Source organism: Theropithecus gelada, chromosome 14, assembly GCF_003255815.1.
Source record: "Theropithecus gelada isolate Dixy chromosome 14, Tgel_1.0, whole genome shotgun sequence".
Lineage (NCBI taxonomy): Eukaryota > Metazoa > Chordata > Mammalia > Primates > Cercopithecidae > Theropithecus > Theropithecus gelada.
The window spans coordinates 118,302,716-118,326,170 of NC_037682.1; the positions used below are offsets into that span (position 1 = coordinate 118,302,716).

The following is a 23,455-nucleotide window of genomic DNA, read 5'->3' on the forward strand; positions in this document are numbered from 1 at the left end:
TAAATATAGATTGCAATAAAATATTGGAAATAACATAAATATCCCAAATAGAGAAATGGTTAAATACCTTATAGTTTTTTGCTATTAAAAGTGCTGTTCCTAAAATGTACTTGGTATAGAAAAATGTTCAGGAAATTATGATACAATGTTCCACAAAAATGCGAAGATGCAAAAGTATTTATATTTGACGATCCCAGATTTGTGTGAATATACACAGTTTCACTAAAGGCTGGAAGGAAATACTCTTTGGTGTTAAGAGTTCTCTGAATGGTAAAATTGCCAGTGAATTTTTTCTTCCTTTCCACTTTTCCACAAAAATTTGTTCTTCCCAAATTTTTGCACAAGAACGGTATCATTTCATGATTGAAAAAACACACTCAATATTTTTAAATACATACTTCAGTGTCAGTGCAACGGAAAACACATCCCATTGGATTTACGGTGATTGCAAGTGGGAGGACCCATTCTTTCTGGGGCAGAGGCCAGAATACACACAGAGAGGAGCTTTTTGGCTTGCACTGCCCCAGGCTAGGCAAGAGGGCATCACTGGCTTCTATTTCTCATGGGCCAGGGTTCCTGTTATTTCCATATGGGTAGTTTCTTCATTTGCTGCTCACTCAGGCTTCTGGGGAGATATCCACCCCCCTCCTTATTTACTAAGTGGGGGAGGCAGAGCAGGAGGAAGACGGAGAGAGAGAAGAGAGAGTGCCGCAATCTTTCCCCTCAAAGGACTGCAATAAAGGAGCATATGTATCAACTAAAAAAATTCCTTGGCAACAAAAGCTTTTTAATTGAACACAGTCTCTTCAGCCAACTTATGTAAATTCTATCCCAATTTTGGGCATCTATTTTGAGCACAGAGAGAAGTGGTATGAATCTTGCCCTAAAATTGTGCTCAACAGAAGGGGTGACGCCATATGGATGCCATATTATGGGAGCCTGTCACCTGCTAACCGAGATGAGAAATTACAGGTTATAATCCCCTTCCTGCTGTCTGAGGAGCCCAGGTGGGTGGGGAGCGCTTTGGGTATCAGGTACTGGGTGACCCCTTGATACTTGCCTGGGACCTCCCCACAGGTGTCTGAGAGGTCACAGGGTGAAGGGTAAGAGAAGCAGTGCCTCTAGATGGGGCGGCAGGGTCGGGGGCGGAAAGGGCTTGCTTCTGAACCCAAAGGAGCTGGATTTCCTTCTCCTCAGCCTAAATGGGAACCTGGCGGATCCTATAAAACTAACCAGCTGAGAGTTAGCGAGTGGCTCTTTGGGGACTAGACCAACCGTGAGGAATGGCCTCGCGTGGAAGTTGGGAACTGGGAGGAGGGTGATACACCTGTTGCATTGTACTATTAGTGGAAAAGATGGACAAAGAGATCCAGGGAGGACTGTGGGACCACTCTGAGTATTCTCCTCCATGGGGAGTTGTGAGTACCGCCCACATTTCCCTCTGTGTCTTAGGGACATGACGAGTTTTGGGATCTGCAGGAGGTTGGCTACAAGTCAGATAACAAAATGTGGGTAGTAGGAACTGCAAGTTGCCTGGTTTTTGTAAATGGCTTCTAATAAATCTGGAGATTTTCTCTGGAAATGCATTTATCATAGATAAAATGATTGTTTAATATGACGTGGGAAAAATCATGTGGACACGTGTTACATTTATTTGTCTATGCCTAACTTGTTTTCCCCCAAAGTCACTCCAAATCACAGGCTAAAATCCCAGGCCAATTCAATTTCAGGCGTTTATTCTTTCTCTTTCCTTGCTTCTTAAGTAGGTTTAAAAGCTTTATTGGCTACCTGAGCACACAGGTGGTTCCACCATTAACACCATGTGCTAACTTTGGATGATCTGAATCGTAGGCTGCACAAAAATGGTGTATAATTGCCTTTCTGGAAAGCTGTTACAGGACTGCACCCTGTGTCCCCAGTGCCTGGTAGAGGACCTGGAACAGAACTGATAGTAAGAAATGTTATTAAATAAATAGATACATACACAATTTTCATTGGTCCTGCCCACTTTTGCTTGGAGAGATAAGGCATGCAAGAGACCAGTGGGGTTGTCAGTGAGAAGTATTGTATCCAAGAGTTAAAGCAATAGGATAGAAGTAAAAGAGTTCTTTGTCTAAGGTCAATTGAGAATATGATGGTTGTTTCACTAAGATTCCCTAGTTTTTTTCTCTGTAAAATGAGGATGATTGTCATATAGCAAGTGATTGATAACTCACTAGTTATAAATGTCCAGATTTATTAGAAGCTACCTATAAAGACACAAATATGCCCACTGATTTGCTGTTTTTCCTTTGCTTGACTGTTTTCCATGAACCAACTCACCTGGTCCATGGAAAATATTGTTCTTTCTCTCTTATTTCCTCTCTTCCGTTCTTCCTTTCTTCTTTCCTTTTACCATACATATTTATTTAACACTTATTATATTATAGGCACCATGACAGTCATTTGGGATAAACAAGGGAAGGGGCCATGCCTGACTTCAAGGAATTTCTAAAGAAGGAAGCAAACAACCAAATCAATAGTTATACTAGACTAAGATGCACTTACATGGACATATGCAGGGTACAGTGGGAATACAGAAGTGAGATAGCTAAGTCAGATTATGAACCCCTAAAAATAGTAAATGAGGTTCCAAGATGGCTTATAAGATTGCATGGATGTGTACGAGAGAGAGAGAGAGAGAGAGAGAGAGAGAGAGAGAAGTGGAAGAGAGTAATAATTTATACAATACATTATCTGTGAAAGATAACGGACTAGAGATGACATCTATGATACTTCCACATTGTTTTGAGGAAAAACTGAAGAAATACACATGAGGCACTTATCATAATGCCTGGCTAATGAAAATTCCAAAAATAGTAGTAATTAGTGGTGGTCATAGTAATATTACTATTGTATCTTATACACATCAATGAACATTTAAGAATATCTATTATAGGTTAGGTACTGTATTAGGCCCTGAAGAAACATATGGTGTGGTAAAGAATGTGGATACACAAATAATTCATTAGCTTATAGAACATCATGTGTGAAAATAGAAATATGGAAAAGTAAATCAATAGTATAGAAAAGAGAATGCTTAAAATGGTTGGAATAGTCAGCTGGGCATGGTGGTTCACAACTGTAATCTCAGCACTTTGGGAGGCCTAGATGGGTGGATAACGAGTTCAAGAGATCAAAACCATCCTGGCCAAAATGGTGAAACCCCATCTCTACTAAAAATACAAAAAAATTAGCTGGGCATGGTGTTGCGAGCCTGTAGTCCCAGCTACTCAGGAACCTGAGGCAGGAGAATCGCTTGAACCCAGAGACAGTTAATGCAACCACAGCTGCTATCCCCGTGGAGAATGGTCTCTTAGTAGCAATTGCTGGGCCCACAGTCGAATCAATGTTGTGCAGTGTAGCTGATGGGAGGTGTTAGTTCTCTTAAGTCTTTCCTTTTCCAGGATAATCCCCTCACTGGACCTGAGGAGCAGAGAAGAGCTGGCCTCTGAGCAGGGTGCTGGGGAAAAGTGCAGGTTACATGTCCTGCACCTGCTTCTCCCTCCCCAGGAGACTGAGGAGCTTAGGGAGGCTTGAACCATCTGTATTTGACACGAATGTTTTCTCCCTAGCTGACCTCACCACTGTGACCTCACCTTGGTGGAGAGCAGCAACAAACTCACAGCTGCTGCTAATTGAAACTCAAGGAGGGAAGCAGAAATGTGTGCTATTTGGTAGAATGGGCAATTCAAGACCAATTTGGTTTTGGGATGCATTAGCTGTCTTATTTCACATATGTAACACAGATGTTTAGAGATGGATGGGACCATAGAGGTGATTCATTCCCAAATCTTCATTTTGCAATGGGGAAAAGGAAGCGTCAGGAAAGAATTGATTAAATAATGCCGTTTTATTGGGTAGTAGCTGACTCCCAGTCCATTGCTTATTCCAGTAAACAAAATTGTTTCCCAGATATAAACAACTGTGTCTACAGAAAACAAACAAATGTTTTCGGGAATCACGGCCATAGATAATCAAGGTGAAGAAAGATTTCTGAATTCTTCAGCCAGCAGGACCCAAAAGTCTAAGTTTTCCTGGAGAGGAGGTGCCTTTGCCTTGGGTTTGCCATTTCAGCAGAGATCAGCTAGTGAGTTGTATCTCCGGTCTGCAGAGCTTGTGAATGGCACAGAAAATGAGAAGGGTTTTGATGCCAGCTGAGGCCAGGTTTGTATTCTAGTTCTGCCATTTTCCTGTCTACTGTGCAACTCCAGGCAAGTCAGTTCGCTTTTCTGAGCTCGGTCTCTTCTTTGGAAAAAGTCAATGACATATGCTATGTACCTGTTCCTTCTGTCTTGTCAACAATGGTCACGTACCAGGCACAAGATGCTCAGGTTTGCTGTCTCTATGTAATGTCTCACTACATCTTCACAGTTTTTTAAATGAGGCAGCAGTTAATATTATAACGTCTATTTTACAGGAGAGGAAAGCCTGAGGTTTCAAGAACTCGAGGTTCAGTACTAGGTCTTAGAGGAAGACTTTGTTTTAGCTTTGGTGCTCTCTGCTAGGCATGGAGACCCCTGAGCAGAATGACAAGACCTTCTGTTTGAGTAACTCATGTTCTGACCAGAGAGACAGACGTGTCAGCAAGAGGTCACAATACAGTGCGCTCAGATTCTTCAGGACTTGGAGCCCTTGTTCCAGAATGGAAGGCCAGGGAAGTCTTCCAGGAGTAGGTGGCGCCTCTGCCGACCTGAAGGGTGAGGAAAAAGTGTCCAGTTGCAGAAGGTACGATACTGATAACATAGAGATAAGATAGCTTTTAAAGACCTAGATGTGTAGACTAGTTGGAAACAGATTGAGGACCTACAGGTAGTTGTGTGTGACTAGAGTAGGGTTGGGGTGTGTGTGTGAGGAGAATTAGAATTAGGCTGGAATCTGACCGCCAAGTGCCACACATACCATGTGAGGGAGGGATCTTGACCCTAAAGCATTGGGAATCCGGGATGAGTTTCAGTAGGGAGTGACATCATCAGATGCGAGTTTTGGCACGATCACTACCTATCTCACAAGATTTCTGTAGGAACAGTACAGTCTACTGTAAAACTGTTTCAGATTGTGGCTGAGCAAGAAGCCAAAATAACATACAAGGCAGCTAATTAACAGCGTTTTCCAAACCTCCGACCTAGGTGTTTCTACCTCAGCTACCTTGCATTCCTTCCTGACCTCATCACAGACACTAAGCCCAGTCTGAGTGCTATTGTAGAAGTCCAAGGCTGGCAAGAAACAGAGCAGGAGAATCGGAAACCACCGGGTGGATGGTTGCATCTCTGCAGCTCCTCCCCTTCTGGCTTAGAGAAACCTGGGTGCACTGACTGGCAGGCAAGGGTATCCTCCTCCTGGGCTCTCATCCACCCTTCAGGGAACAGCCTGGTTGGCCTACTTGCTGCAGGAGCATCTGCATCTCTGCTTAATTGGATTCTCATCTTTTTAAAAATATATTTTTGTGCGGTTGCCTAGAGGCATTCAGATAATGGGTGCATTTTTAATAGACCCAATAAGTAAATAACTGTTATTTTCTCCTCAAGAAATCCGGGAGGGACTAGAGTTCTATTGCAGCTTTGAAAACAATCACACCAGAAATTGGACTAGGAGACATTCTTGCACAGACTGTCTGGGTGATTCTCATTGTTGTTGTCAGGACAGATGAGACCCAGGTGTCACCAGACACAAGTATGAATCAGCTTGGGAGTGTGTGGCGCTGGGGCAGCTGCCCTGCCGCAGACACCTGAGGGTTCACATGCTGGCGGCTAACCCCCTCTAGTGTTGATTAGAATAGACTATTTGCAGCTACGGGAACAGACTTGCATGTTGAGGCGGTAAATCTGTGACTAGATGCCCCACCCCATGCCCTACTCTGCGTCTCAGGCCCACAGTACTGAGACCAATGGTTTAGGGTTTCTAATTTTGTGTTGCATGGTGACTCCATGACCCTTTTGGTAGTCTGCCCTGATTGCTCCCCCACAACCAAGGCCTCTCTCATTCTAGGCTGCACTGCCCTCCGCATGTCTCCCTGAGGTGTGATGCTCATTCTTATCGCCACACTGTGTTCATGCCACTCTTTCTACCCAAAATGCCCTCCCCTACTTCCACTCTAATTCTTTACATTTCAGATTTCAGATCAGGTTTCACTTCCTCTTTCCCTCCCCTACTACAAGTTCTTCTCTGCAAATCTTGCAGCACTCAAGCACCAATGTCTTGCATTTGAGATAAGCCACCTCATGCTTTTATTTAGCTCTTAATGGTTACAGAAGCTCTTGCGGGGGCAGAATGCTGACGGGCATCTTGCATGTAGCAGTTAACCCCACCTTGTTTATCCCAGGAAGCTGATGGACTACAGCAACCATCATTTAACTCTTGCGTAGGAGCAGCTTAGACATAAGGTAGTTTCTCTGCCTGCCCTCTTCAGCTTGTTGTCTCTGTCACACCAAACCCAAATCTTCTCTGACAACTTTCCAAAAAATTCTGGGTTACCAGCACTGCCAAACCCAGTGTGAATTCTATGCCTGAGCCTAAAGTATTCCATCCTAGTTCCAGACTTATTTTGAATTTGTGGTGAGCATGCAACTTAAGTGACATAAAGGGTGGTGGTTTGAGAGCTATGTCCTGTGCTGTGTATTGTTTTATGCTGTATCCAGCCACATTCTTCCTCAGAAAAAGAAAGGAGGTGAGCTTGGCCCTAATAAACAGCAAAGCTCTCATTAGAGGGAAACTCTCCAGGCCTGACCCCTTATTAAATTGATTGGATCCGTTTTACAGATTTGTCCACTGAGGCAGCCATGCCCTGATTGCATTTTAGGAGGACCACAGAAGTCAAGAAGTTCAGCTTCTGAACTAGCCAGGCTATCACCGGTTCGTTCTGCACCCTGAACTTTTACCCCTCCTGTTTTGCTAATGGAAATAGGTTAATTCAAAGTCACAAGAGCAACTTTGAAGTGGAAGCTTGCTTGAGATGAGGATTATAGACTTTATTTCTAATGAACCCTAATGGAACCTTTCTTCCTGGGAAGATGTAGAGCAGCCCTTCTGTAACTCTCCATTCAAACCTCTGCAAATGCTATCATCAGCCATTGCTAAAGCAGATCTCAGCAAGTTTCTTTGGGGCCTTATGCATCATATGTGCTCTCCTTCCTTTCCTCCCTCCTTCCACCTATGGTCTCTATTCCACTTTAACCACCTCTAATTCCTTCTTGTCCAGATTTAACAAGGTCCCTCTCAACCCCTCTCTCAGAGAACAGAAGTTAGTAGAGGGAATGCCACAGGGTCCCACTGCCTGCAGAACCTCTTCAGCTGAATCCCAAAGGAAGCTCAGCAGCTGATGGGGAAGTGATTTACAATCCTAAACACAGTTCTTTCACTGTTGGTTCTGGCTTCTTGCATCGCAAATCACTTTGCATATTAGCATTACATTGATGACATTCAAAACAGGTGCAACTGCCTATAGAACAGCTGCCGCGGCCCACTGAAAGCTTCAAGCCGAGACCCGAGGTGCATGAACCCTCCTTCTGATAAGCTTCAAAGCGGGTAAAATCATCATTAAAGGAAAATTGACTTGTAAGTACGTGAAAGATTGTAGTTATTGCATCTAACCAGAAAGAAAAGCAAGGAGCCAGCAGCCAAGGGAATCTTCTTTAAAAATGTATTCAACTGAACAACAGAAAAGAAATTGCCATCTCAAGAGTGTTATGACACAACTTTAAGATGCCAAGACAGCAGACTGTTTGTATTTTCCTGGAATAGAGGGGTCACAGCCTGGAACTGGGGCCTGGGAGGCAGCATGGTATGGAAGGCCAGGGAGCACAGGGTATAAGGTCCTACTTTAGAAGATACGGAGCAAGAGGTTGTATTACGGGAAAAAAAATGCAACCCAAAGAAGCCTGTGAATATCAGATTTGGAGCCGGCCTAGCTAATGCTGGACCCTAATATGTCACCCATGATAATTTTGATCCTGAAGGATAATTTCTAAGATGTATTCCATTTAAAAGAAAGTGACCTAAAATTTTTCACAAAAACAGGCTGAAACTCAGAAGGAGGGTAAAACTTAAGGTGGCCCTGGTCTGACTTCCACATGCAATTCTGGCTTCTACTTTTATCCCTATACTACCATTTACTGAGCACTTACAATATGCTGGGGGCCAAGTGTGTGGTTGTGAAGACCACAACCATATCTGATAGGTATAAATGTCATCTAACAAATGAGTTTAACAAATGAATAAACAAATAACTAACAAATGAGTAAACTGAGGATCAGGGCAATTGTTACCTGTCCCAAATCACACATCTCGAAAGAGGCAAAATCAGGATTTAAACACCAGCTGCCAACCCTAAAAGGGGTTGACCCTCTTTTTTCAGAGTATCATGTAATTTATTTCACAGCCATAACGAAGCAAGAGAATGTGAGTGTAGATAAAGCCTTCTCCACAATCCTCTCCTTCCTCTGGCCTGTATACAAATAGCAAAGTGATATTGCAAAAATGATGGGGAAGGCCAGGTGTGATGGCTCACGCCTATAGTCCTAGCACTTTAGGAAGCTGAGGAGAGCAGATCACTTGAGGTCAGGAGTTCAAGAGCAGCTCGGCCAATGTGGTGAAACCTGTTTCTATTAAAAATATAAAAATTAGCCAGGAGTGGTGGTGCGCACCTGTAATCTCAGCTACTTGGGAGGCTGAGGGAAGATAATCACTTGAACCTAGGTGGCAGAGATTGCAGTGAACTGAGATCACACCACTTCACTTAAGCCTGGGTGACAACGAGACTCCTTCTCAAAAAAAAAGATGAAAAATAAGTAATAAACAGATGTTCTCTTAGCACAACTTCATAAGTAACACTTTTTCAGATTTCAGCAGTGTTACTGATGGGTAATTGACACAATAAAGGGCATGTGTGTAAACCAATGTATAAGACATCAGTTGGTTGGAATGGTCTTTTGATAGACTGGCCAGGGCAGCCCCTCTTCCCAGCACCATGGCTCTGTGGGATTTAAATCCAACTGCTCAGCTGTAGTCACACCTTCATTGCTGCCTGAGCTGTTTTTGCCCATGGTTAGGAAAGGGACTGGGATGGAGAATTCTGCAGAAATAAAGCCCCAACGTGTGGGGACAGACTCGGTTTAACCCAGGTTCATGTCACTTCTGGCTGCCCTCCCATCTTCCTTGGTGAGTCAAGGAATCTTAGAAGTGGGAGGAACTGCAGGGATCACCTGGCTTACATCCTTCATTTTATAGATGAGGAAGTTAAGACTCAGAGAGATGAAGAGAATGATCCATAATGATACAGAGATCATGACCTAGGTCAGCTGACCTGAGGCCACATCTTTCAATGACCACTTCCTCATATGTCCACACTGCAAAGCTTTGTCCTAGTTGTTTCTCTGGAGGGTGTGAATGAGTGGGGGAAAGCGATCACTTCCTTCAAGAGAAGAGGACCTCTGTGCCTGTGTACAGCCATTGCCCAATCTCCTGCCCCAAGCCCAGCCTTTGTAGTGATGGAGCAGAGGCATCTTGGTAAGGGCATTGGGTCAAGCTTTCAACGAGGTTCTGCAGGCAAGGAGCTACAGCAAAGCAGATCATAGGAAACGGAGAAGCCAGGGCATCCTTATACAGTCAGGTACTGCGAGAATGAAGGAGAACAGCTCAGGCTATTGGCTAATATCTGCGTTTTAGACTACTATATGCACCAGGCCATGCACTTGGTGTCACAGGGGCATTCAGACATGAAGAAATGAACAGCATACAGCAGACAGAGGCTCAGAGATCTTACTGCACATGAGAGGTAAAAAGACATCTACACAGAAGAAAGAAAACAGACCACTTGCAATGAGTGGGGGCAGAGCTCCCTGTGGACTGGGGTCCTCAGGGCAGCATCAGGGAAGGGCGAGCTTAGGAAGGTCTCTGTGGGGACAGCATTTTCATTGTCAGGAAAAAGGGCTAGTCTGGCTTGGTCTGGGACTGTCTCTAGTCCCACACTTGTACAGCTGTCACTAGAGAAATTAGTGTTCACCTGACCTCCACTTTAGACAGAGACTCTCCCCTTCTACTCTACCAAGACTTCCACTGGGCTCCACGGCATTGCAGGATCGATTTTCCCCACCTTCTGTGTCTCCAAGTACCATCCAAATAATCACATCTGTGCAATGCTTTGGGGTTTAAAGACTCTTCAGCACCCATTGCCACAGTTCTTCCCATTACCTGTAAGGTGCATGGGGCAGTGTCATTATAACAGTGGAGGACATTCAGTTTAGGTACCTTGACTAGTAGAAGAGAAAGCTGGCCTTACGATTGTGTTTTCCGGATTCCTGCGTGAGACCATACCACCTCTTTGCCTCCTGTCTCTGTGCTGATTGTAGCTGCACCCTCCATGATCTGAGACCCGCTGAAACGTGGGCCAGGTCCTTAGGTGGCGGGTTAGCTGGAGTGACAGGCCTGGCGCGGAGACTGCGGACCATGTGAGGTGCTTCTTTTGTCAGACAGCTGTCCCAGCACAAGCGGCTGCCAAAGCTCATGTGGAAATGCGGGGGTGTCTGGGAGAACATTTAGGATTTTAATCAAGGAGCCGAAGTGCATTTGCTTTTTCATTAATCCCCACATTAATTAGTGTCATTTGCAAAAAGAGCCTGATGCACACTTGTGTCTGCTGGAGCCTCAATTGACAATCCTGGGAGGCTGTGATGCAGCCTCATTCCTGCATGCTGAGTCGGCGCTGTGCAGGAAAAAAATGTAATTTTGTTTCAAAACCTGAGGGAGGTCTCAAGGTCTCTCTAATGGAGACAAAACAACAACAACAAGAAAAATACGGGGTACAAGGTTCCTCCCGACTTATACCTTGGCCCAACGGCAGTAATTACACAGATTAGAAGTCGTGCTTAAAAAATCATCTTTCCCATGTGCCCCCACCTCACTTCCTAGTGCCCCTCATGGCTCCTACTTACCTTCCTGACAGATAAATACCTGGGATCCCCTCATTCACGCCTCAGTGCGGCTCCTTGGCACTCAACCAATTCACCTTCTGTATCTCCCCTGGAATATTCCCCTGTCTCCCTTCCTCAGGGACTGATGCAGCATTTTGGAGACTTCCAAGGGAGAGGAGCAAGATAAAAATTGGGGGTCTGGGGGAGAAGTTCTAACAATAACAGCTACATGAAAATAATATTAATATCATTTGCTTATTAAGGGCAAGCCACGGGCCCCACTGTTTTCAGCACTTCACCTGTACTAACACATTTAGGTGATGAGATCCTTCTCATTTTAGAAATGATGCAACCGAGTCACAGAGAAGTTAAGTAATCTGCCCGCCAACACTCGGGTCTATGCGGTCTCATTCCATCACTCGGGTGATGGAGCCAAAGGCCACGTTCACAACCACTAGGCTGTCCCGGCCCCTTGGTGTGATTTGTCCCCTCCTAGGGTATGCTTCTCTCATCTCTGGTCTTATTTCTAGTTGTTTCTTGACCCTTCACCATTTCCCTTTGGCCCACGACCTTCATCATCCTGGCAGGTGGCAGGGCCTTGCCCTTTGACCTCCTCCTACCTTCACAGGAATCAGCGTTTCAACATTTGTCTTTCCTAGTCTCTGGATATCAAAACTCATCAATTCCATAGCTCTCCCCCCGTGCCCTGCTACTAGCTTAGATAGCATGGCTGTCAGGCCAGAACCCCAGCAGCCTCCCCCATTGGAAGTGCCCGGGGTGGGGTGGGGTGGGACGGGAGCTGAGTGGGCAGAGTTTCATCCGCAGCGCCATGTACCCACTGTCTTCTGCCGTGCGGTTCACAGAAAAGAATGTTTATTTCACTCCTAAAAGCCAACGTGAAAACATTGGTCTCAGAATACCATGAGTTAACCTAACCGACTGTTAATGTTAATGATGAAACCCCTCCCAAATCTCCCAAATAATGCTTGGCTTCAGCGGAGACCTTTGTTTAATGAGGTAGGACAAAGGGATGTTTCATTTGTAAATTTCAGATGCTGCAGTAAAGCCCATAGGGTGTGACGTTCATGGCTTTGGGGAGTCTGGGGGATCCTGAAAATCATGCCACCCTCAGTGAAGCTAGTGTGGTGGCCCTTTCATTTTAACTCTGGGTGGGCAGAAGGAGTGTGTGTGTGCATGTGTGCGTGCAGGAGGTGGGCAGATAGGGCTGAATAGCTCCTTCCTGCCTGCTCACAGCATGCCACAGCCTCAGCCTCTGTTCTAGGTCCTCAAGCTTCCTGGGCGCTCTGGGTACACATTTGTTTATCCATCTTTCTCCTCCACCCCAAGCAGCTTCCCGTAGGCCACCTGAACTCCGCCTCTCCAACTTGTCAAAGAAGAAAGCTGCAACCATGTAATTATGACATCCTGGGGGTAATTTTAACTATAAGTCATTATTCTCAAACAGCCGATGCAATCCCTATTTGCCAGCACAAAGAGATGATTCTCACTAGCCTGAACTCACTGTCAAACATGCCAGGAGAAATAAAAAGGTGCTAATGTAATATAGCCCAGAAATAGAAAATAAGATTAGAGGCGACGCTTGAGATTTCAGGCTGTTGGGCGGGGGAAATAGCACAGGGTTTAGTTACTAGCAGAACTGTCAGACAAAAAGCCTCCGAGGTCATTAATACCAGAACCTTCATTAAGGCAAGTGGATAAAATTAAAGGGTGTTTTGTGAGGATTTAATTTTTCCTGGAGGTTCGCAGTCTCTGAAGGGCATCTGGGGCTGGCTCTGAGGCCAAGGCAGTAGGCCCTGGAGTGGGGAATCAGGATGTTGGAGTTCTCATTCTTCGTCTTCTCAGTGGGCCCGCTGAGAACAGGCTGCATGAAGGGTGCCTGTGCAGTGCTGAGCTGCAGCATCAGGGAACTGCATCTCCTCATCCCCAAGCCACGTGCTTTGAAACAGCAGGGAGTCTCCTGCACAGCTGGAACAAGCATAGCTCATCCTTATCATGGGTGGGGTGGGGCAGAAGAAAGGCTGTGGCTGAACAGGGCATCTCTGTGAATTCTGAAGACCATCCAGAGACTCAGGGCTTCTCGGGCAGTATTGGTGGAAACGTAGAAACAGGTCTGGTTTTATGCAAAGCGGAGAAGTAGGCAATGGTAGTCTTTGGTGACTTCTCATGGGTGCTTTTAGGGGTCCACTCTTACTGCTTGTACCTGTCCCTCACCCTGTTCTGGGAATGTCTTTGTGTCAGCCGGTTGTTACAAGAAATCTAATACATAAATTCCCTTGATCTTGTTAAATGATTAAGGTTCAAAGGTATTAAACAGTCCTCCCAGGAATGTTTATAGTTGGAGAAAGACATTTCTGAGGGTGAAAAGGACTTAGTAGAATATGCTTTAATGTGGAATGCAAACATTGTGCTTAGTCAGTCAGGGGGCTAGATGGGAACTGGCCTTTCCTCTGTACTCTTCTTTCTTAAAAAATTATACTTAAGTTCTTGGATACATGTGAAGAATATGAAGGTTTGTTATACAAGTGTACACATGCCATCGTGGTTGGCTGCACCCATCAATCTATCATCTAAATTAGGCATTTCTCCTAGTGCTATCCCTCCCCTAGTCCCCCATCAGCTGACAGGCCCCAGTGTGTGATGTTCCCCTCCTTGTGTCCATGTGTTCTCATTGTTCAACTCCCACTTATGAGTAAGAACATGCAGTGTTTGGTTTTCTGTTCCTGTGTTAGTTTGCTGAGAATGATGGCTTCTATCTTCGTCCATGTCCCTGCAAAGGACATGAACTCATCATTTTGTATGGTGCATAGTATTTCATGGTGTATATGTACTACATTTTCTTTATCCAGTCTATCATTGATGGGGATTTGGGTTGGTTCCAAGCCTTTGCTATTGTGAATAGTGCTGCAATAAACATACGTGTGCGACGTGTCTTTATAGTAGGAAGATTTATAATCCTTTGGGTATATGGGATTGCTGGATCAATTGGTATTTCTGGTTCTAGATCCTTAAGGAATCACCACACTGTCTTCCACAATGGTTGAACTAATTTACACTCCCACCAACACTGTAGAAGTGTTCCTATTTCTCCACATCCTCTCTAGAATCTGTTGTTTCCTGACTTTTTAATGATTGCCATTCTAACTGGCATGAGATGATATCTCATCGTGGTTTTGAGCCCATCTCCCAGCACAGCACTCGAGCTCTGCTAAGGGACAGACTGCCTCCTCAAGTAGGCCCCTGATCCCTGTGCCTCCAGACTGGGGGACACCTCCCAGCAGGAGTTGACAGACACCTCATACAGGAGAGCTCCGGCTGGCACCTAGTGGGTGCCCCTCTGGGATGAAGCTTCCAGAGGAAGGATCAGGCAGCAAAGCTTTGCTGTTCTGCAGCCTTCCCTGGTGATACCCAGGCAAACAGGGTCTGGAGCGGACCTTCTCTGTACTCTTAATGCTATTGTGTAGGGTCACAAATCAGGGCATTGGGATTGATCTTTACCTTGCTCTGGGAGGCCGAGTAAGATCCTCCTTTGGCATTCCGTAATTCTTGGGAAAGACTGGATGGTGGTAACGTGCCTGTTCTCCCACCCTGGGTGGGGGACAAAGATGGTGATGGAGTATGTTGAGGTTCTTCACGTTTTCCTTGTATGTTGATGGGAATGAACTCTCTATGGAGTCTCAGTGTTCCAGGACTTTTTGGGGGGCTTCATCGCAGTCAAATAAATCCAAACAAGAAATCCTCTCTGGGCTTCTTCATGTGGGGCCTAGGAGAGGATGTGCTTTGATTTTGTACAAATGGAGAAATGGAAATCCAGAGAGGGGCTGGGACTTTTCCAGGGTCCTAAGTTGGGATTGGGAAGGTGTCTTCTGCAGGTGATTATGCATCTGGGAGCTAAAGACCACTCAGTCCTAACCGGAATCTACTTGTGACATCCGGCCTAGGATTTTAGTAGCTTAAAAAATGTCTGGCCAAATGAAGAGCTTATAACCTGACTTTTATGGAAACCCAGCACTCATGGATATGGTGTCCAAAGCTACATGATTCCACACCTACAAGGGGCTCATTTGGGAGCATGTTAGAATGCAGAATCCCAGGCCCTATCCCACACTTGTGGAGTTGGAATCTGAATTTCAATATGTGCATACTCCAGGTGATGTTTACATAAAAGCTTGAGAAGCACTGCCCTGAAGTCACAGACTGGTCATAATGGAGATGGATTCCAGGCTAGGGAGATATTGGGCACCGGCTAAATTCCATGGCAGAGGAGTAACAACCCCGGTACTGCTTACTCACCTTGGTGCTTGGAAGATCAAACGGCACAATAAATGGAAAAGCACACGGAGGAGCACATAGTGCTTGGAAAACGTACAGCATTTTCATGCTCATTGGCAGCTGGCCGGGCCCCACCCTGTTAGCCAGGGAGTCCTCTTCATCTCCACAGCCAAAATTAATCTATTTCTCTGCTCTGGCGCCTCTAGTCTTTTTGAAACAACATCAATTTTGGTTGCTTTCATCCAAACTGCAAAGAATATTTGAATTCACATAACTGCCTTTAGTGAGATTCTCTTTTTTCCCTCCATTTTTTTTTTTTTGACACACATTTGCCGCGGTGCCTGGGACCCAGTGCAGAGGAGATTAGCTCTGTGTTCAGCCACTGGCCATGCCTCTGAGGAGCAGAGCTTTCTGTTTATCTCTTAGAAGCAGATGCTTTGGATTTTATCCCTGGGGGAATTTATCAGGGTGCCCTGAATTCTTTCATTCATTCATTCTCGTATTCTTCTCCACCCTGAATACACACACACACACACACACACACACAAGCACACACACACAGCTCTACACATCAGCCATGTCACTGTTGTTTGCTGTATATTTGGGAGGATGTTTGCCATTTAGAGTCATTCTGGAATTGTCTGTAGTTTACTTCTCTTCCCTCTAAGCACATTCTTAGCTTGGGTTTCTTTACTCCATCAGTGGCAGCCTGTCTTGGCCCCAGTCCTCAGATGTAGCCAGTGCATATGGATTTCTTCCAGTCCCAGCAGCTCTTTCATCTGACCTGGCCTTTTCAGAGCAACACCAGGGTTTTCATTTTCTTTCATACAGGCGCCCGTGTTAGGATGACTTGAAGCACTCAGAGAGAGACAGAGTCATTGCCCATTTGTTCAAAGGGTTCATTTTTCTTTTTTTTCAAGCATCAATACACATGGGCATGCAGTTACAAATGCACAGCTCTTACCATGAGCACATTGTAAATGCATGGTTAAGTGATTGATTTATATGGTGATTTATTTATGCTTTTGTCTCCATGAATGACTGTGTGTTTAGTGAGCAAGGTATGGTACTCATACAAGTATATGAGTCCATGCATGCATTAGTATGTGCTCATTCAGTACATATTAAGCACTAATGTGTTCAAGTGTTGTGTGTCACATACAGATACAGGCTCTGCTTTCAAGGGCTTTCAGTCTCCTAAAGGGGATGAGATAATACCATGCAACTTTCATACAAAGTTGAGGTTTTTTCCTCCCAAGGTTGTGGTTTAGAGGCTTTTTAGCATGCCTCAGCCACTTGGAAATAGCAAGAAAGTACATAAAGATCAGCCATGTCAGCTTTAATTCAAGACAGAAAATGAGAATCCACTGGAATCATGAAGGACATCCCAGATCCCAGGGAGGAGAACACTGGCAAACAGCCCCCAAAATAAAAGAGACTGGCTGATAAAAGTGGATGAAGCCTAGTACACAAGAGAGGAAAAGAGCCTCCGTCTGTGACTCACCTTCCCACTGGGGATCCAAGGAACCCAGGCTAAGGGGTTGGGGGGGCACTTTTGTTTCTTCCAAGCCCTGGAACTAACTTGGGGAGAGGCTTGGAGAGGCTGTGAGGGAAACACACTGGGAAAAGCTGCAGGCATTTTTCCAGAGCGGGACTGAGAGCAGGATGCCATTTTTAATCCAGGAGCATAACAAGTCAGTCATTCTTTGGTGGCCTAGCAGCAAGGCCATGCAGGCATTTTAGTCTCGGGCCAGAGACTGGATCACCTGCTCTTTAGCAGGATAGGAGGCTCCACAGCCAGAACTGTGGAAGGTGCTTCAGCAGTAGGTGCTAGAGTTGTCCTCTTCTCCCATAGCACCTGGGGGTGGGAGGAGAGCTACTAGAGCTGCAGTTTCTCCTGGGTGGTGCGACTTGCAGCCAGGGCCAGTTTGGCAACCTGGAACCAGTCTGCATGTGACATTGCTAGGTGCCCCAGCCTACTCCCCTAAGATCGTGGTGCATGGGGCCCTCTCCACCTCACCCTCAGGCAGATCTCCAGGCATTTGGAACACCCACTTGCTTGGACCAGCAGCCTGAACCACTCTACCATTCCTGGGCATGGATCACGGTGCAGCAGGGCTTTCTCTGCCCCATGCCCAGGCAGATCTCCAGGCATTTGAAGCACCCCCTCACCTAGATCAGCAGCCTGACCCATCCTTCCCTTCCTGTGTGGTGATCTTGGTATAGGGTGGGGTGTCCCTCTCTGCTCCACATCCAGGCAGATCTCCAGGCATTTGAAACATCTGCTTGACTGCATCAGCAGCCTGAGTCGCTCCAACCCTTCAGTGCAGAGATCTGGCTGCAGGGGCCCTCTGTGCTCCATGTCCAGGCAGATCCCCAGGCATCTGGATCACCTGCTCTCATGGGGTTTAGGCTGCCCCCATCCCCATGCAGAGACCTTGGTGCTGAGGAGGTTTCTCAGCTCCAAGCATAGGTACACCTCTAGGCATTTAGTGGCCACCCACTGGATTCTCCCTCAGTGCTGGTGCTTGTGCCTGCCATCAGGAGACCTGATGTAGGTGGACCTGCCCAGTCTGGCCCTGTCTTTTGTGGCCCCTGCCCTCCCGGGGGTTGAGTAGGGGGCTCAGACCACTGTGCATTCCATGAGTTAGCCCAGAGGCAACAGAGATCTTCTGTCAGAAAACAAGAATAAAGTATACCCCCAGCCATATTGGCCATAACAGGCTCATATCTATAAGTGCCGTATATTGGCTTAGAGGTTAAATGGCATAGCCCAATACAAAACCTGTCAAAAGAAGTACATAAGGCTATAGAAGCAAAGCCAAAAGACCCTACCCAGCATCCTCTACAGTCACACCCCTTGGGGGGGGGAAAGGAAAAGGAAGGAAAAAAATAATACTCTAGGGAAAGAAAGAAAAAGAAAAAAATCCTATCTGCACAAAAATAATTAAAAAAATTAGAAGTACCAGTATCTGCAGATGAGAAGAAGCCAGTGCAAGAATTCGGCCATCAGGAAAACTCTGAATGTAGTAACACCACCAAAGAATCACACTATCTATCTCTCCAGCAATGGTCCCAAACCAAATGGAAACTCAGAAATGACAGATAAACGATTCAAAGCATAGATTGCAAGAAAGATTAATGAGATACAAGACAAGGTTGAAAATCAACACAAAGAAACTTTCAAAGCAATCCAGCAAAGGAAAGAAGAGATAAACACATGAAAAATCAATCAGAGCTTCTGGAATAGAAAAACTCAAGGAATTTTGAAATACAATGTAAAGCTTTATCAATAGAAAGGACTAAGCAGAAGAAAGAATTTCAGACCTTGAAGACCAGTCTTTTGAACTAACTCAGCCAGACAAAAATACAGAGAATTTTTTTAAAACAAAATCTTTGAGAGAGAAGGAGAAAAAGCAAATAACCTTGAAAACATATTTGAGAAAATAATTGAAGAAAATTTTCCTAATCTTGCTAGTGAGGTAGACATCTAGATACAAGAAATCCAGAGAAGACTTATGAGATGCAACACAAAATGAACATCGCTAAGGCATATAGTCACCAGGTTAATGCTAAAGGAAAAAATCTGAAAGGCAACTACAGATAAAGGTCAGATCACATGGAAAAAGAACCCCAGCAGGATAACAGTTGACTTCTCAACAGAAACCTTGCAAGTCAGGAGAGATGGGAGGCCTATTTTTAGCTTTCTAAAGAAAAGAAATTCCAATCAAGAATTTTTGATTCTTGGAGAAATAAAAGTGTATCCAGACAAGCAAGCACTAAGGGAATTTGTTACCACTAGACTAGTCTAACAAGAGATCCCTAAGGGAGTTCTAAATATAAAAAGAAAAGAAATCTGCTACCACAAAAACACACTTAGTGCATAGCTTGCAGACCCTATAAAGAAACCACACAACAGAAACTACAAAGCAATCAGTTAATAACTTTATAAGACCAAAACCTCACATATCAACATTAATCTTGAAAGTAAACGGTCTAAACACCTAATTCAAAAGGCACAGAGTGGCAAGTTGGCTAAAAAAACATGACCTGTTCATCTGCTGTCTTCAGGACAGCCATCTCACAAGTACTGACACCCACAGGCTCAAAGTAAGGGTTGAAGAAAGCTCTATCATGCAAAAAGAAAAAAAAATTGCAAGGGGTCTATTCTTATATCAGATAAAACAGCCTTTAAAGCGACCACATTAAAAAAGGACAGTGAGATCAGGGACCCATAATGATAAATAGTTACATTTAACAAGAACACATAACTATTCCAAATATATATGTACCCAACATTGGAGCATTCACATTTTTTTTTTAATACAAAGAGGTGGTTCTTTGAAAAGATAAATAAAATTGGTAGACTATTAGTGAGATTAACCAAGAAAAGAAGAGAGAAGACTCAAATAAACTCAATTAAAAATGAAAGAAGAGATATTACTGCTGATACCACCAAAATGCAAAAGATTATTCAAGGCTACCATGAACACCTTTATGTACATAAACTACAAAACCTAGAGGAGATGGATAAACTCCTGGAAGTATACAACCATCCTAGATTAAACCAGGAATATGTAGAAAGTTGGAAGAGACCAACAATAAGCAGCAAAATTGAAATTGTAATTGAAAAATTGCCAACAAAAGAAGTCTAGGACCAGACAGATTCACAGTTAAATTCTATCAGACATTCAAAGAAGAATTAGTACCAATCCTATTGACACTATTCCACAGGGTAGAGAAAACCAGGGAAGGACATAACAAAAAAAGAAAACTACAGACCCATATCTCTGAAGAACATAGATGCAAAAAACCTCAACAAAATACTAGTTAACTGAATCCAACAGCATATCAAAAAGAAAATCCACCACGATCAATTGGGTTTCATAACAGTGATGCAGTAATGGTTTAACATCTGCAAGTCAATAAATATAATATGCCACATAAGCAGAATTAAAAACAAAAATCACATGATCATCCCAATAGATGCAGAAAAAGAATCTGACAAAATCTAGCCTCCTTTTATGATTAAAACCCTTAGCAAAATCAGCATAGAAGGGGCATACCTTAAGGTAATAAAAGACATCTGTGGCAAACCCACAACCAACACTATACTGAACAGGGAAATGTTGAAAACATTCCCCCTGAGAACTGGAACAAGACAAGGATGCTCACTTTCACCACTTCTATTCAACATATTACTGGAAGACTTAGCCAGAGCAATCAGACAAGAGAATGAAATAAAGAGTATCTAAATTAGTAAAGAGGAAGTCAAACTGTCGCTGTTTGCTGATGATATGTTTGTATACCCAGAAAACATTAATGACTCATCCATAAAGCTTCTAGAACTGGTAAATGAATTCAGCAAAGTTTTAGGATACAAAATTAATGTACACGGAACAGTAACTCTGCTATACCCCATTAACAACCAAGCTGAGAATCAAATCAAGAACTTGACCCCTTTTATAATAGCTGCAAATAAAAGCCCACCAAAAAACAAAAACAAAAAAGCTTAGGAATATACCTAACCAAGGAGGTGAAAGACCTCTAGAAAGAATACTACAAAACACTGCTGAAAGAAATCATAGACAATACAAACAAATGGAAACACATCCTATGCTCATGGATGAATAGAATTAATATTGTGAAAAGGACCATACAGTACTGTGAAAATAAATCTACAAATTAAATGCAATTCCCATCAAAATACCACCATCATTCTTCACAGAACTAGAAAAAAAATCCTAAAATTTATATGGAACCAAAAAAGATCCTGCATAGCCAAAACAAGACTAAATAAAAAGAAAAAAACCTAGAGGCATCACATTACCAGACTTCAGACTCTACTATAAGGCCATAGTCACCAAAATAGCATGGTACTGGGATAAAAACAGGCACATAGACCAATGGAACAGAATAGAGAACCCAGAAATAAAGCCAAACACAGCCAACTAATCTTTGACAAAGCAAACAAAAACATAAAGTGGGGAAAGGACACCCTATTCAATAAATGATGCTCGGATAGTTGGCAAGCCACATATAGAAGAATAAAACTGGATCCTCATCTCTCACCTTATACAATAATCAACTCAAGCTGTATCAAAAGACTTAAATCTAAGACCTGAAACCATAAAAATTCTAGAAGATAACATAAAAAAAACCCTTCTAGACATTGGCTTAGGTAAAGACTTCATGACCAAGAACACAAAAGCAAATGCAACAAAAACAAAGATAAATAGGTGGAACTTAATTAAACTAAAAAGCTCCTGCACAGCAAAAGTGTCAGCAGAGTTAACAGACAACCCAAAGAATGGGAGAAAAATATTCACAATCTATACATCCAACGAAGAACTAATTTCCAGAATCTACAAAGAACTCAAATAAATTAGCAAGAAACAAAACCGAGGGGTCCTACCAAATAGTGGGCTAAGGGCATGAATAAATATTTCTCAAAAGAAGATATATAAATGGCCAAGAAGCATGTGGAAAAAGGTCCAACATCACTAATTATAAGGGAAATGCAAATCAAAACTATAATGCGATACCACCTCACTCCTGCAAGAATGGCCATAATCAAAAAATAAAAAAATAGTAGATATTGGTGTGGGTGTGGTGAAAAGGAACACTTTTACACTGTTTGTGGCAAAGTAAACTAGTATAACCACTATAGCAAACGGTGTGGAGATTCCTTAAAGAACCAAAAGTAATTCTACCATTTGATCCAGCAATCCCACTACTGGGTATCTATTTACCCAGAGGAAAAGAAGTCATTATATGAAAAAGATACTTGCACATGCATGTTTATAGTAGCACAATTTGCAATTGCAAAAATATGGAACCAGCCCTAATGCCCATCAATCAAAGCATGGATAAAGAAAATGTGACACACACACACACACACAAACACACACACACACCATGAAATACTACTCAGCCATAAAAAAGAAACAAAATAATGGCATTCACGGCAAGATGGATGGAATTAGAGACTGTTATTTTAAGTGACGTAACTCAGGAATGGAAAACCAAACATTATATGTTCTCACTCATAATTGGGAGCTAAGCTCTGAGGACGTGAAGGCATAAGAATGACACAGTGGACATTGGGGACTTCGGGGAAAGGAGAGGAGAGGGTAAGAGATAAAAGACTACACACTGGGTACAGTATACACTATGTGGGTGATGGGTGCATCAAAATCTCAGAAATCACCACTAAAGAACTTATTCATGCAACCAAACACCACCTGTTCCCCCAAAACTACTGAAATAAAAAATAGAAAATAAAAAACTTATAGACTTACGAAAAGACTTAGATAGCCACACAATAATAGTGGGAGACTTCAACACCCTGCTGACAGCATTAGACATATTATTGAGACAAGAAACTAACAAAGAAATTCTAAACTTGACACTTGACCAGTTGTACATAATAGACACCTACAGAATACTCCACCCATCAACTACAGAATATATATTTCTCTCATCTGCACACAGAACATACTGCAAGGTTGACCACAGGCTTGGCCATAAAGCAGTCATAAAAAATTTAAAAAATCACACCAACTCTACTCGTGGACCACAGTGGAATAAAAATAGAAACCAATACCAAGAATATCTCTCAAAACTATACAAGTATCTGGAAATTAAACAACTGACTCCTGAATGACTTTTGGGTAAACAATGTAATTAAGATAGAAATTTTAAAAAAACTTTGAAATAAATAAAAACAGAGATACAACAAACCAAAATCTCTGGGATGCAGCAAATGCAGTTTGGAAAGAAGAATAAGTGCCTACTTCAAAAAGCTAGAAAAATCTCAAATTAACAATCTAACATCACACCTAGAGACACTGGAAAAACAAGAACAAATTAACCCCAAAGCTAGCAAGGAAAATTAGTGAAACCAAAAGTTATTTTTTTTTGTAAAGATAAGCCAAACCACTAGACCAATAGCTAGATTAACAAAGAAAAAAGGAGAGAAGATCCAAATAAGCACAAATGGAAACACAAAGGTGATAATACAACTAATCCCACGGACATACTAAAGATTCTCAGAGAGTCCTATGAACATCTCTAAGCAGAGAGATTAAAAAATCTAGAGGAAATCAATAAATTCCTGGAAACACATACTCTCCCAAGATGGAATCAGGAATAAATTAAAACATTGAACAGATTAACATGGAGCTCCAAAATGGAATCAGTATTTAAAAACCTACCAG

At 43.3% G+C, this 23,455-nt stretch overlaps 1 long non-coding RNA gene across 1 annotated transcript in view; it reads left to right on the plus strand.

The window, feature by feature from the left end:
- The first annotated feature begins 891 nt into the window (after positions 1 to 891).
- The window catches only part of LOC112607226, a 31,076-nt gene continuing 8,512 nt past the window's right edge, over positions 892 to 23,455 (plus strand). Inside the window, exon 1 of the long non-coding RNA XR_003115755.1 lies at positions 892 to 1,007. This is a non-coding gene — a long non-coding RNA (uncharacterized LOC112607226). The remainder of the gene's footprint in view (positions 1,008 to 23,455) is intronic.